Source organism: Eucalyptus grandis, chromosome 9, assembly GCF_016545825.1.
Source record: "Eucalyptus grandis isolate ANBG69807.140 chromosome 9, ASM1654582v1, whole genome shotgun sequence".
Taxonomy (NCBI): domain Eukaryota; kingdom Viridiplantae; phylum Streptophyta; class Magnoliopsida; order Myrtales; family Myrtaceae; genus Eucalyptus; species Eucalyptus grandis.
In genome coordinates, this window is record NC_052620.1 from 15640670 (window position 1) to 15656853 (window position 16184).

General features: G+C 43.6%; 1 long non-coding RNA gene and 1 pseudogene across 4 annotated transcripts; one reads left to right on the top strand and one right to left on the bottom strand.

The window, feature by feature from the left end:
• Nucleotides 1-2476: 2476 nt before the first annotated feature.
• On the bottom strand, nt 2477-4534 carry LOC108958833. 4 transcript variants are annotated; one of them, XR_005546622.1, is made up of 5 exons: nt 3944-4534; nt 3737-3821; nt 3342-3430; nt 3186-3259; nt 2477-2715 (listed from the first exon to the last, which is right to left on the bottom strand). It is a non-coding gene; the product is annotated as an uncharacterized LOC108958833 (long non-coding RNA). The 4 variants fall into 4 exon arrangements; XR_005546620.1 differs by having other exon boundaries at nt 3737-3829; XR_005546619.1 differs by having other exon boundaries at nt 3737-4534.
• A 4385-nt stretch (nt 4535-8919) lies between these two features.
• On the top strand, nt 8920-14903 carry LOC120288423 (annotated as a pseudogene).
• Nucleotides 14904-16184: the final 1281 nt, after the last annotated feature.

The window sequence follows — 16184 nt, forward strand, 5'->3', positions numbered from 1 at the left end:
AACATCTTTTCCACCAAATGAAGGTTACTCCCTCCATAGTGTCCACAATTTCAGGAATACTGGGTCCTCGTGAAACTCCTCTATGCTTCCACTAGATAGATGAACATTCTGAACAACTTTCTCTCGACAGCTGATTTCGAGGTGGATTTGAAAGAAAATCGAAGGGAAGAGAGAGAGAGAATCGAAAATGTCCTGTCCTAAGTTCTTCTGGAAATCCTCCCTCTTCATTTCTCCCTCTCCTGCATCTGCCTTTTGAGCTTGCTACGCGACCTCGACTCCGACTCCCCACATGGCGGGTTGCTCACCATGTTGACTGGGCTTAGTTGCTGTCTCGTTCTCTCTCCATGTACTCTACTAGTTTTTGTCTTCGTGAGCTGAAGATCTTTCAAACCTGGTCGTTTCAGGTCCTAGCGAAGCAACAATCGATTCTGTCAATGTAGACTCCCGCCAACTCCTTGCATCGCCGGTCTTCGCCCTATCAAGCTCAAGTACATCTCTCTCCAATTTTCCTTTTTTGTTCCTTTTGCTTCTCTGTTTTTCTCAACCATAAGAGGAGTCGAAAGCCAAAAATTTTATATGCTTTTGTTTTTAGTTTAAATTTAATGCGTTATGTCTAGTGTGATGTGTCTGAATTTGGGCTAATTTTTCGCTGTATGCTTTTTAAACTACTTTTATGGGAGTGTAGTAAGAGACTAAAGGACTTTGAGCCACAGAATTGGACAAATGTGAGTCTGATTTCTCTTTTGCCTCCATCAATGGCGAATTTTACCATCAATGGCGAAGAGTCCCTTTGAGTTAGACCCGGAAAATGCCGAGAAAAAGTGCATTTCAATGAGTGAGTCTAATGAATCATATTTTCCTCCCCGCCTTGACAATGCATCTTGGTTCATGTTGATTATGACAAAGTTCAATGCTAGCAGAATAATTGATATATTTCTTCCTCGTCCCTCAAGCTCTTAGTATGATGAGGTTCCAAGACTCTTGGAAGCGGCGCTGCATAGCATTGAACTTTGTCATAATCGAGATGCATCGCTAGACAAAGTAAAACAGATTCATTACGATTCAATCATTGGAAAGGCACTTTTTTTGGCATTCTCCCCGAGCCTTGTACTGTGTACCGGGACTCTCAAGCCATTTGATGGAGGCAAAAGAGACATCGGGACTCACATTGGAAAATCAGTAAAAATACATAGAGAAAAGAGACAGTTGTCCAATTCGTGACTCAAAAGTCCTTTCGCTCTCTTTCCCGCACCAAATAGTTCAAACATAAAATAAAAACTAGCCAAATCGCGCGCATCGCACTAGATCTGCCGGCAATCGCATTGACAAAAGTAAAACAAAAATACTCCAAGATGATTTTTTGGCTTAACTTGACCTCTTGATGGTTGAGGAGAAAGGAGAGAAGGAACAGAGGGAGCAAAAGGAACAAAAAGGGATTGGAGAGAGACGTACGAGATTGGATTTGGGCGACGCCGATCTTGGGAGCCGCCTGGCGACCCAAGTGGAGCCTACATTGCATAGAGAGACCAATTGTTACCTTAGCACCTTGAACGACCAAGGTTTTTGAAAAGCGACGCGCTTGCTCATGACGAAGATGAAGAACCAATAGAGTACATGTCGAGAGAGAACCGAGACGAAAGCGACTCTCGCCCAATTAGCATAGTGAGCAACTTGCTTGAGTCTCGCCATGCGGGAGTTGAGTCGGAGTTGCGAGCTCAAGGATCTAATGCGGAGGGAGAAAATGGGGAGCGGAATTTCCAAAAGACCTAAGGATTTCGATTCTCGCTCTCTTCCCCTTCGATTTTCTTTTCCCAACGGAACAGAAAAAAAAAAAGGAAACGAACATAAATAATCTTTTTTTTTTTTCTAGGGCGACATTTTTCAAATGTATTTTTTTTTTCTCTAGGATACTAGGAGTGAGCGGTTTCCCGATTCCTTACAAGTTTCCGTCCGGAACCCGGAACTTACCCGTTAGAATCAAAAATCCGAACTTACCACAACGGTTCCGAGGTCGGTTCCGGTGTTCCTTTTTTTTTTTTTTTTTTTTCTCGTTTTTTTTTGGTTTCATTTTTCAGGGTAAACTATGCACCAATTGCTTAGTTCCGCCATTGGGTAAGATCATAACGAAAAGCTATGTCTGATGTTATAAGCTAGCATTGTGATATTCCAAACCACTCTTAAGTTTACAAGCAAACTTAGTTTTGCTATATCAAATTAAAAGAAAAAGGTACCAACAAAGCATACCTAAAAATTTGGATGTCGAACTCACATCCATCTCCTTCTCCGATGAATCCAATTGCAAAGCATTTGGGGACTTCACAGCTGTAGTCCCCACTTCTATTTGGCAAAGCCAAGTCCTCCTTTCGCACTACATTGAGAACAAATCCATCAGAACCCTTTTGCCTTTAAAAGATTAGCAGTGTTCCATCAAGTATGTCATTGGATTCTTCTGCTTTCATGGTACAAAGGTTAGAGTAGGGAAAAAGAACACAGCATACCTAAAAAAATTCCAAATCCCACGGCGGATGATTTCCAAGCTAGCAACAATTGCAATCAAGGCCTGGAAACTCTCAATAAGTGAATTTATTGAGTCATCCATCTGGTTTCTGGATACCAGACAATTGGTATTATCCAAATCAGCAGACACATCGACATCATATTTAGCCTCATCCTCATTGACGATCTTGTGTTCGGGCCATAGACTCCTGCTTGCAGCTGTTTGCAGAATTACACCATAGAGAAGTTCACATTTAAAAAGTACAGAAAAAAATACCGAAGTTAAAACATGATGCCAAGTTCAATTTCAACTTCAAGCATAAGACTACAGACTGAAATCGTCAGAGCTAAATGGCTACATATATCTCTGGCAGTCTACGTACTACAGCATGTTTAAATAACTCTGAAAGGACCTGTACTATAACAACATGACAGAAAGGACAGAACTGCAACTTTAAGCATAAGACTACAGACTGAAATCATCACAGCTAAATGACTACATGTATCTCTTGCAGTGTACTTTAAGGCATGTTCAAAATACTCCTATAGGACCTCTACTATGCCAACATGACAGAAAGAACAGAGCTTGCATGTGAAAAAGGGAAATTCATGAGACCCACGAGGCACATATACCAGCGCCTCCCTGCAATATTGGTATACTTTATCCAAAGTCTAAAATAGTTGCTCACATTTGTGGTGTTCTGCTGATGAGTTTCCTGCATTTCTACTACTATTTTGGCACACCTGAGCGCCAATGCATGGCCTGCAGGTGAAAAAAAAAAAAAGTGTCACAGAAAAGATCAGACTGACGGGGAATGTGTATAAGGAGTTGAATAACCTAGAACCTGATATTTTTCAGAGCAGTATCGTGCTTCTCTGCAGCTACCACAAATTTTATCTCCTTTCCATGTTCCACACCAGTTACAGAGTGGAGCTGCATAACAACAATACGTTTTGGCCAAAAAAAGAGAAGGATCAATACCATAATTACTGAGAGACTAACACAACAAAACAAGTAGTCAAAAGCCCATCTATGAGTTCAGTCTTTGAAATTAGGCCCTTAAAGACAACAACAGAACCAAGTCATTGTATGTGCACTGTCATAAAGTATAAAACTGATAAAAACAGAGGATAGCATATTCATCTGCTCAAATGTATGTGCATTGTCATAAAGTAATCCATCCACTTCCAAAGACAAAAATCAGAACATAACTGACTAGGAAAAGACATAAAAAGCTACCTCCACTCTCTAAAGGTTTGCCACTCCCATCATGTCGTGGGGGTTCACTTAAGTAGATTGTCACGAGGCAATTGGCAACGAAAAACTTTAACACTTGAACACCACCAGACCACCAGAGGACCAAAAGAATGAGACAAATTAGATTAAGACAAGTGCACAAATAATAAATTGAAACAGGACTTGCTGAATTAAGACAATTAAAAGTACCTTCTAGATGCATTTACTGTAGGTTGCTTCCATTGTTCATGTTGATCACGAAGAAGACAAGACATCGATGGACACATGAACAAATATATTGTACAATGAAACGTGGATTCTCTATCATAGGTCAGTGCATTCAAAATCAACCAGAGTCCTCTACAGACACTCCTCAAAACCATAATGGCAGAGCAACTACAACTCAATCGACTCTAGAGCTGGGTTCCCCAAATTCGAGAGAAAAACGCAACCACAACTCAATCGACTCTAGAGCTGGGTTCCCAAAATTCGAGAGAAAAACGCAAAATTTTTTCACCCAGAAAAGAGAACAACCCAACCACAACTCAGTCGACTTCAGAGCTGGGTTCCCAAAATTCGAGAGAAAAACGCAAAATTTTTCACCTCCAGAACTCTTCGATGGTAGAGAAAGTGTAGATCGGGCGCATGGAGGCACCCCAGGCCATCTGCTTCGATTTTGTGGCAAGGTTATCGAACCATAAAGTCCACGAGTGCTCGAGGGGATGCGGCTGGTTCGCCTTGGGCTCCTCCTTCGCCGACTGCTCGGCTAAGTCCTCTTCGCCCGCAATCTCTCCTCCTCCAGCTCTGGTCGCCACTGCTTGCAATGCCCTTCGAATTAGGGTTAGGGTTCGCGGCGACGGGGTTCTTCTGGTCGTCGGCGATCGCAGCTGCCGCCGCTACCGCAGATTTCACCGTCTCTTACAACACCATGTTTTTTTCTCAGGAAAGTTTTGCAGCTCTCTCTCTCTCTCTCGCTATTTCTGTTGCATTCGCATCTGAAATCAAGGGCGGCGCGAGCGCGGGCCGACTGGCGTCCAGCGGCAGGACGACCGGCGTCCGGCGGAGGCTGAGTGGCAAGGCGAGCGAGGGTGACGGCGTCGAGGAGGCAAGGGCGAGGCGAGCGTGGGACGACTTGCGTCCAACGGCGTCCGGTGGCGGCGTCGAGGATTAGCAGAGTCCGGCGGCGGCGTCGAGGGCGAGCAACGTCAGGCGGTGGCGTCGAGGGCGACCAGCGTCGGCGACAGGCAGAGGCAGAGGACGGGAGAGACTGAGAGAACCGTGAAAGCGTGAAATGAACTGGAAGTTTTGATTCGGGGCTTTTTTGTTTTGGGGGCTTTGGAGCCCTAATCGGAACCGGTCCCTTTAGAACCGGAAACCGAACTGAACTGGAAACCGGTCCCTTTAAAACTGGGACTGAACCAGTTTTCGATTTTACTCGGGAACCGCACTCATCCTTGTAAGATAGCCATAAAAAAAAAAAAAAGGAAATGAACGAAAATAATTTTTAAGATTCTCAACAAGAAATAATTATCGACATTCTAACACGATACTTAGGCGCGTTTGAATGATTCTGCTTTCCTGAGCCGATTTCGACTAAACGATTATTTTTTATTCCGTTCTAACCGATTCCCGAGAAAAACGCATTTGGTAGAATCGTCCAAATTTTTAATTCTCAAGTAGAATTGCGTTTGATACGCAAGTTAATTGATTCTGTTCCAAATTAATTTCTTTTAATTTTTAAATAAATTTTAAATAATTTTTTTACTTTTTTTCTTTCCTTTTCCTTTTTTTTTTTTTTTTTCCTTTTTTTTTTTTTTCCCTTTTTTCCTATTCTTCTTCTTCTTCGTCCGCCTAAGTGAGCGCCGCCGCGCCTGAGGTCGGCCTTCGTTAGCCGAGCCTCACCGGGCAAGAAGGGAGGCTCCAGCCCGCCGAGGCTCCCCTCGCCAAATCCGGGCAAGGTCGAGCCTCGCCAGTGGCCGTGCGAGCTTCACCGTGTGCCCGGCGAGGCTCGCCTAGCCACCCGAGGCTTGACCTCGCCCGATTTGGCGAGGCTGCCAAGCCTCCGCCTGGCGAGGCTCGCCTAGCGCCGTGGCAGGCTCGGCCTCACGGGCCGGGCGAGGCCGGCTCGCCACCTAAGAAGGCCGGGCCCGCTAGATCCGGGCGAGGCCGAGCCTCGCCGTGGCCGGGCTTGCTCCGCGAGGTCGCCGAACCCGCCCTAGCCCGGCGAGCCTCCCGGCGACCTCGCCGGACCGGCGACCGGTGGCGGACGGCGGCGATGGCGGCGGCGCGAGCGGCGGCGAACGGTGGCGAACGGCAACCGGGATGACGAAAGGGAAGAGCGAGGGTTTCACCGTTTTGATTCTTTTTCGATTCTCGGACAGAGAATCAAATTTTTTTATTCTCAAATCTTGTCCAAAATTGTTCCCGGAACAAAAATTTTACCAAATGTGATTCTCATTCCAAACCGATTCTGGGAACAAAAATCGGGGGACCGACCGTTTGGTTGCCAAACAAAGTTCTAGAAGCCGAAAGAAAATTTGGAACTATTGTAGCAAAGCTCCCTTCTAAATTTTCTTAACCGGATAAAATCTTTTTCTGGCTCTCGTCCAAAAAAAAAAAAAATCTTTTTCTGGTTTAGTTTGCAAAAGGGTAAATACCTGTTCCCTGAAAAGGAAATATTAACCCTTTTTTTTCCTATAAAAAAATTCCTTTTTTTTTTCACCTTTTCCTTTTTGGCCCCATATAAAATGGAGAGCTGCGGTGGATTCACATTTCCATGGGGGAGTACCTGGTTTCCGTTGTGTGACACCATGGGAACGCCGATCAAGCAAGCTATAAATTCACGCCAACTTTTGACCTCATGGCCGAATCTCCTGGCCCACCGCCGCCGGGATCCCGACGGCTGCAGTCGCCGGAGTATCACTTGTCAACTGCCAAGTCTAAGTAGATCAATATAGAGGCAGTAGTATCACTTGTCAACTGCCTGGTGGAAAATTTGTTCTTTCGGTCGCTGCCTGGTGGCATTTGCCAGCTATAATTATTTGCCATTTGCTGAAGTTTTAATAAATTGACCTCTTCTTCCCTTTTATTTTAGGTTGGAGATCATTTCAATTGGCGGTATGCATTTTGGGGTGAGGCTGTGTTGATGTTTCCATTTGCTGTTTTGGGATTTGTAATGAAGCCTCTGCAGCTAAAAGGTGCATTTCCATCTAGAGTGCGGCAAGATTCTATCTGGTCTTTGCCTATAAAGAAGAAGAAGATATCTATTTTTTAGACCCACAAATTAGCGTATCACCGCAGGTTTTGCTCCCGTTGATTCAAAAAAGTCAGTGGCATCCATTGAAACAGCTGCTATTGTGACTGAAGGTAATTATTCTTCTAATATTGTGTGCTAGAATTTCCAGATAGAATTCCACTTTCTTTTGTCTTATCTTAGAATTTTTAATTTGTTATTTCATGTACTTTGGCAAAACTTTCAGTAAGACTTTTTCTTATTATAGTCCATAAGAAGCAACCAAAGCCATTGATGCAACAGTACAATACTTGCTCACAAGCTTCAAGAACGGAAGAGTTCAATTTGCATTTTGTTAGGGCCACCAAAATATTGCACATTTTTTGTGTTTTTTGGCTTTTGCTTGGTTTAAGATTTCTTTTGGCAAGTGGATGTAATACAGCACAGAAAAGAAAGTACGCCAACTCAGTGACACCATGTATTCTCTTTCTTACAGTGCCTTAAACTTGTAACACTTATATTAATGTAGCAATCTACCTTTGTATATCTAACCAATGCCAGATCATATATATGACTCATCACCACACCTTTGGAGTCAAGTCTCCCTCGAATCGTCCTCCGTCACTAACCTACCATTGACTTTTGCAAAGTCTTAGAACAAGTATTGCATGGACTTAGTCTACTAAATCAAGCCAATACAGGCAGGAACTTGTCTGACAAAATACGAGTTTTCAAGCAGTTTCTAAGAATTATTTTGCTGAAAATTGCCCGCACTGCACCAACGCCAGCCCCCTCCTCTCGTCATCAAGCTGCTGCACACTAGAGTGGATGAGGCAGCGGCAAGCCTGATATTTTGGGGAACGAACCGAGCTTGGATTGAGGCCTAGATCTCTGCTGGCGAGGGTTGTGGGCGAAGCTGCGGGCCTCCTGCGTGTGACCTTGCCCAAATCTAGCGGGGGACAGCCTTGCCTAGGGCCGGCGAGTGCAGCCCTCACCAGATGGGCTGTGACGCCTCAGCCAAATCAAGCGAGGATTGCCGGGTCCTCCTTGGCCCAAAATTGGAAAAAAATAAAATAAAATAAGGAAGAAAATTTTAAAAATAAATTGCAAAAATTGTCTACTTTAGTACTCGCCAACCATCCTATAGGGGCTGACTGGACCACTATATCAGCGACCTTTAGTTAAATTGATCGAAATGATTGAATTAACAAATCATCAAAATGTTTAAAATTAAATTAACAAATCATTAGAAAGTTTAAAATTAAATTAACACAACTAAAAAGTTTAGGATTAAATTAATAAATTATAAAAAATATTATGATTAAATTGACAAAAATATAATATATTTAAAGCTTTTTTTGATAATTTTCCTGATAAATGAGCATGTGAAGTTAGTGGGGTTACGTCGTAGGAACGTGGATGTAGCATGAACTTTTCCAAGTTGACAAAGTCAAATCTCATATAAGAGTCAACGATACTTGAATAGTCTTGTAGCTTTTCTGGTACGATATGCAAACAAAGGATAAATTCATTATTCTGGTGGATTGACGTCTTATTGTGGTCACGTTGCTCCATTTCATGACCTGTCTCATCATTAATATTTGCATGATTGATATTTTTAAATCTGCAATTGACAACCGGATAATCTTTGATTTTTCTCCTTTTTTTGGATTGCTATAATAGGAAAAATTCTTTGGTTCAGTTAATAAATTTAAGGGTGTTATAACCTCTTATCTCATCCGAGTCTGCAACATGATTTGTTGAATCTGCTGAAAAAAAGGAATTAAAGTTCCTACTTTCTTCTAGTTTTAAGGGTGTTATAACCTCTTATAATGTAGGCAACCACTTCCTGGCAGTAGTTTGTATAAATGTTCCTACTTTCTTCTAGTTTTTAAATGTTTCCTATTTTCTTGAGCAGATGCATGGAGTATTAATCACTCTAAACTGGTTGGAAATGACGGTACTGGCAGTGAAGCTTATCATGAGCCATCCAAGTAAGTGGTTCTCTGATGGAGAGATAAATGTAGATATATAGGTGTATTAACTTATCTACTATTTGTGCATGTATGTCTATTAAATATGTTAATCATCAATGAAATGGCATCTCCAGCAACGAATATTTTGAAGCAACAAGGCTGGAAAACTGAAAGAGTTTCATAAATGCTGATCAGTTGGGTATATAATATTTTCAGGAAAAGAGTTCGCAGTGGGTAGGGCACACCATTATGAATTCGTGTTTGCTTCATGAAGTGGAAAAGTTGTCGATTGAGAAAGGAACTAGGAGAAATTTAATTGAGCTTTGATTATAGAATTATAGCAATTCAGGGTTCTCGATAATCATAGATGGAAATTGTTCATAAGTTGATGTACAGTAAGTTGGGACTTTGAGCTAGGATCATTGATCGTTTTAACAACGTTCTGCTTCTACAGTAACTTGATCAAGTAGATGGATAGAAAGCCTCTATTCTATATCGTTTTAACAACGTTCTGCTTCTACAGTAACTTGATCAAGTAGTTAGATCGAAAGCCTCTATTCTATGTGATAATAGACTTGATTGTACCGTTGGTAGAAAAGTGCTGGAGTCTAGAGTTAGTGCCTGAAAGAGCCAGCCTTGTAAAGCATCTTTGCAATTATTAATTAGTAAAAAAGCTGGCTGTAATGATGTTCCGTTTTCTTTGAGGCTTGCAATAATTATTTACACAAAACAATGCCCGGCAGAAAAAGCGAATCCATGGTCCAAAATGGACTTTGATAATTTGTTCTTCCAGAAGGACGAAAGTTTTTTAGGATGGAATCTTTGATTTGCACCTAATGCATTCTCCACTTACTGTTTTGGATAGAAGCTTTGCCTTTCAAGACATGCAAAAACTGATTCCAAATGGAGTATAATTGGCAATGCCATTAGTTGAAGCATTGAAATGACAAGGGCCCACGAGAAAATAGTTCCTGAAACATTTTTAAAATGGTGACCAAGGTTGAAACAGCAAAAGTTTTTGCTGATTCAAGGGCCTGTGACTTACTTGAATAATTTGTTCAAGTTTTTGCAACTAGAGCCTCATATTTTCTATTCGCTGGCAGAAGATTGATGCATATGAGCATGAATGTGTAGAGACAGATAGAGAATGGAGGGAAGAGGGTGGAGGAGGGAAGGAATTATATTTGTATCTCAGTGCCTTCTTTTTATGAGCTTATTTATTGCTTTGCAGGAGATCAGGCTGTAGAATTAGTCCTAGTGTACGCAATTCGATAACTGGGTGGGTTGACAGGTGCATCCGACCCACTCCTGAAGAGCTGGAGAATTTTGGTACTCCGGACTTCACTATATACAATGCTGGCCAGTTCCCGTGTAATCGTTACACCCATTACATGACATCCTCTACTAGCATAGATCTTAACCTTGCTAGGAGGGAAATGGTCATCCTCGGCACTCAATACGCCGGGGAGATGAAGAAGGGTCTGTTCAGTGTAATGCACTATCTCATGCCTAAGCGTCAAATCCTCTCCCTACATTCTGGATGCAATATGGGGAAGGACGGAGATGTTGCTCTCTTCTTTGGATTGTCAGGTGTAGTATCCATCGGAGATTGGAAATGGCGCCGAGTCGGTTGTGACATATGATATGTGCCCTCTCTCTGTCTCTCTCTCTCTCTAAAGTCCTTATCCTCTGCACAACTTAGAGATTGCAGTGCTTTGATCGTTGCTGATGAACTTTTTTTGAATTTAGGTACTGGCAAGACTACCCTGTCTACTGATCACAATAGGTACTTGATTGGCGATGACGAGCATTGCTGGAGTGAGAACGGTGTGTCCAATATTGAAGGGGGTTGCTATGCCAAATGTATTGATTTGTCGAGGGAGAAGGAGCCTGATATCTGGAATGCCATCAAGTTTGGAACTGGTAATTTCTGAACACGCCTTTTTGAATTTGTATACTTGAGTTGAATGAAATTGATTTTGGTTTACGTATGCCCTCAAGGCATGAAAATGACTCGAGATGTTTGTGGATGACAGTGGTGGAAAATAGGGGCGAGCGGTTCCAGTGTTCCGGTTCGGGTTCCGTCTGGAACCCGAACCTACCCTGGGGTTCCAAAAAATTTGGAACCCGGAACCTACCCGTCGGGAACAAGAACCTGGAACCTACCTGGTCATAGGTTCCAGAGTCGGTTCCAGTTCCAACAGTTCTTTTTTTTTTTCTTCATTTTTAAATTTGAATTATAACGTACACGCATATTATCGGATATGCTGGCTGTCATCGATCTTTCTTCAAACCATATGTTTTTATCAAAACATGGAAATCCTTTTGTAAGTCCATGAAGAAGTTCTCTCGCTATGCTTAACCCGTTAACAGAGGTTCATATTAGAGTAAATCTACCAAAAATCATGCTGGTGCATATTTCTGTTTTCAAGCACTTAAATATCCCTATGAACACAAAAAAACCTAATCCAATCCTTAGAACAAAAGAAAACAACAAACTCAGAAAACGTAGATTGGAGCGGTAGAATGATGTAAGCACAATCTTTGTCTCCTTTGACATGCAAAGGCGCTGAATAACATCTTCGAACACAGCTAGTAGCAGTAGAAAATAAAGCCATTGGTGTCAAATTTCAAGAACTTCATCTTAGAGGTGTTGAAGTTCTCTCTAACACGTATAGTTTCCGAAATGTGAAAAACTTCAGTCAAGAAAGAATCCTTACCATAAACTTCAACCAGGATAATTAACATGCAAAGCTAAACCAATGGTCAAAGTCATGGTAAATAACCGAGCAACAGGTAAGAATAAAGGATGTGAAACCCTAATTGCTCTCTCTAGTGAAATGTGTTCTGTCTCTGCAAGATCAACGGGAGTTTAGTGGTTGCGAAGGATGTAGATCATAAATAGAGTGTGCATATAATAATATAGACATTTACCATATTATGTAGGAACGGCATTCGACAGCAGATCAAATAACTGGAGTAAAGTTGAAACATGTTTGAATAAAAGATTCAAAACATAGCACCAGAATGTTCTAATTTACTTCAGCAAAATATCAATTTGGTCCTTCGATTTCTTCAGCATCAAATCTACACTCGCCACAACTTTCAACATGGTGAATATTCACTCCAAAGCACCCGTGATCACAAAGCACCGTGCACACCTAGCACCCGATCACATTCACCAAGAACAGAACATTCATCCTCACGCTCCATTATCATTAACAAGAAGAACAACATACACCAAGAACAGAACATTCATCCCCAAAGACGCCTCCATTATCATCAACAAGAACAGAACATTCATCCTCGCACGCTCCATTATCATCAACAAGAAGAACAACGTCGACGAGCGCTAAAAACGTCGCCTTAAGAACAACATCGTCGCACTACAGTAATGAGACGCGCGCTAAGAACAACATCATCGCACCACAGCAATGAGACGTTCCAGTGATTCGCAATCATCATTAGACGCACAAAGCGATCGACGGAAAGCGAGATTAGATGAGGACCGTACCTTGATTGATCCCGGCAAATGCCGAATTCAAGAGAAGGCAAATCGCAATGTTTCCATCAGTGGACCCCTCAAAGCTTCGTGATAAACGAGTCCAAAGGGACCGGCGCGAGCGGCGGCGGCGTGGCCGGCGGCGTCCGGCGGTGGCCTCGAGGGCGAGCGGCGTTGGCGACGGGCAGAGAACGGGAGAGACTGGCGTCGAGCGGCGAGGGTTCGGGCGAGCGGCCTCGGCGACGGGCAGAGCACGAGAGACACCGGCGCAAGCGGCGAGGGTTCGGGCGAGCGGCCTCGGGACGATCAAGGCGTCCGGGCGCCCGGCGGTCGCGGCCTTGAGGGCGAGCGGGTGGCGAGACTCGTGAGCGGCGTCGGAACCGGTAGAGGCAGAGCACGGCAGCGACGAGCGCGAGTGGCGAGGGTTCGCGCGAGCGACGCTCTGCGATCAAGGGCGCCCAGTCATGTCCGCGGCTCGGGCGTCCGCCGCGTCCGGCGTCCGGCGGCGGCGGCCTTGAGGGCAAGCGGCGGTGTGAGTTCTAGGTCCGAAATCAGAAATCAATAGGGGGCGACAGAAGGGGGCGAGCGGGGAGGGGGCTCCTTTTGGAGCCCTAACTGCCCCGCAACCGGTTCCTCACAGTGTTCCGGTTCCGGTTTCAGAGGTTCCGGTTCCGGTTCCGCAGAGGTTCCGGTTCCCGGAAAAAAGGAACCGGGAACCGGAACCGGTCCTTTAAGAACCGGGAACCTCCGGTTCGGTTCTCCGGTTCCCGGTTCTACCCGGGAACCGCGCTCACCCCTAGTGGAAAACGTGGTGTTTGAAGAGCACACGAGGGAAGTGGATTACTCTGACAAGTCAGTTACAGGTAAACATCTCTGTCGTTGATAATTTCTATTATTTTGGAGTTGTTTTTAAATGACTTCTTTGAATTGTTTTAAATAAGATAAACAACTGCATATTTCTTGATTTTGTCATGCTGGATACTCTGATTTTTAATATGCTCAAATGTCAAAGTTTATGTTAGCTATGACTTGGTTAGTATATTCCTGAAAGAAAATTGAAGTCAACCCTTTCATTCATTGAGCTAACTGGGTCAGCACAACCCAATGATGTGCGGTTTTGACCTAATCGGTATGGTGTTTAGGCGATAAATATGATAATCGGAGATTTTCAGTAGCTGTATAGAATATGATTTGAAGCAGAAAAATCAAGATTATTACTTTTTGAATAATCTCAGATATCTTCACTGAAAAAATCCAAGAAGCCTTAATTTATTGATCAGAAGACTTTGATGGTGTCAATTCTGAATGTCCAAGTTCGGCTCGCAACAATATGATGACAGTTTGTTATTACAAGCACAATACTCGCAACATCTGATCTGTTCCTTTGTTTCAGAGAACACACGGGCGGCCTATCCCATTGAGTACATACCAAATGCGAAAATCCCGTGCGTTGGCCCACACCCGAAGAATGTAATTCTCTTGGCATGTGACGCATTTGGAGTGCTCCCTCCTGTGAGTAAGCTGAGCCTGGCACAGACTATGTACCATTTCATAAGCGGCTATACTGCTCTGGTATGTGTCCAACTGTTGAACTTTGGTTCCTTTGTTGTTCCAAATGCTTAATCTGCAGAAGATGGTGTATGGTGTCTGATTACGTGCTAACTGTTGATCTGTTCCACAGGTCACCGGAACAGAGGAGGGTGTCAAGGAGCCGTGCAACGTTCTCAGCTTGCTTTGGCGCTGCATTCATAATGTTGCATCCTACCAAGTATGCTGCTATGCTGGCTGAGAAGATGCAGAAGCATGGCGCGACTGGGTGGCTTGTCAACACTGGATGGTCAGGGGGAAGGTATGACATGTTTGAGCCCCGCCCTGGAGCCGATCTTGTTGCCGCTTTTTTTGACACTGAAACCTTTCACGTATATCGTACAGCTATGGCTCTGGCATTCGGATCAAGTTGCCATACACCAGGAGGATCATTGACGCCATACATTCAGGTAGCCTCTTGGAAGCTAGTTACAAGAAGACTGAGGTCTTCGGGCTGGAGATCCTGACCGAGGTGGAGGGTGTGCCCTCGGAGATCCTCGATCCTGTGAACACCTGGTCGGACAAGAAGGCCTACAACGACACCCTGTTGAAGCTGGCCGAACTGTTCAAGAACAACTTTGTGACATTCACTGATTACAAGATTGGCGAGGACAGCAAGATGATGGAGGAGATCCTCGCGTCGGTCCGATCTGCTGATCTCGAGGCGATAAGAGATTGAATGTGTGTGGGGTTTGGGTGATAATAATGGAGCAGGAATAGCAGTATGACATTTAATTTTGGTAGTGTTATTAAGTTTGATTTCCTATGTGCCTGTGTCTAAAAGTACCAGGTTTTGGGACTTACCTCCGCTAAGCATCTTTAGAATGGTCATGTTTCACTTGCTCGGTTTTAACATCAAACTTGTTCTCTCTCTCCTCGCTCCGTCCGCAACATCACAGCCCAGGATTGATCTTGTTGCTTTCATGTGACTGGACTTTCACTTTATCCGCCATTTCAAAAGTAATTGAAGGTGAAAAGTTGGAGAGGATCAAGGATTGAGTTTAGCTTGCTGCTTTGTTCTCCCATGGCATATGCGCAAATGTTTACTCAGAGATAAACCCAGAATGGACAGCTGTAAAGTTGGGATAGTTGAGATGACTTTCCATGATATGGTGGATTTAGCTTGCTTAATCAAGTAGAAAATCAAGTGGTGAATTACAAAAAAACTATGGAAGTAGATTACAAGATAGTTACTCATTTGATGACAACTAACGCCCCTCTCAAGTTGAAGTGTAGATATCCTGGACACTCGACTTGCTGTAGAGACAGGGAAAATCAAGCATGGCGGTCCCTTGGTGAACATGTCCTTGATGGTTTGAGGGTGCATAAGAAGTCCATATGATCCTCAGGACAGTTTCTTTTGTCAATGAAATGACGGTCAATCTACATGTGCTTTGTTCTGGCAACAAAACTAGAGTACTCACTACGGCAAGAAATATGCAGCTTACCTTAACCAGATGGAGAGCTACCCGTAGATGCGGTTTCTATCTCGTGGAAGTATGATCTTCATGTACAATATTGGTCCAGAAATAGCAAGATAGACGAGTCGGTCTACTGGATGATGGCACGTTCTTGGGTCGCCGAGAACGTTATTGCCGTTTGTGTTAGTTCATTTGCTAATTGACAGCATATTAAAACTAAAAGACAGGAACCAATCATGAGGCATGTGGAAGCAATAGATTTGGAATCCCATAGGAGCAACGTTCACATCTGGAAGTTTTTAACGGCAGGCGTGTTGGAGGAAAGAGGAGAAGAATGAAAAGATAGAAGGACCAAAATGAAAGAGGAAAGAGAGGGTGGAGTATAGGGTGTAAGTGGTCCGGGTTGCTTATGAAAGCTTGACCCGACCCAAAACACTACACGATATGCTTGACCTGACCCTACCCGACCTGAATATCATACAACCCAAGAGAACGGGTCAGATTAAAAAAAGAAAAGAAAAAAGAACGGGTCGATTGAGTCGGGCCAGTGCTGATTAGTTTCATCCTTGTTATACACATGCAGAGAGAGAGAGATCGGGTTGTGGGGTGTCAAAGCTGACCCAGCCCCAACCCAACAATACCAACATCTAAAATTCCCAACTCGATGAAGACTATGGCCCAACCCTAAAATACCTTGATTATTGGGCCATGCTCTAGAGTACACTCCGATTCT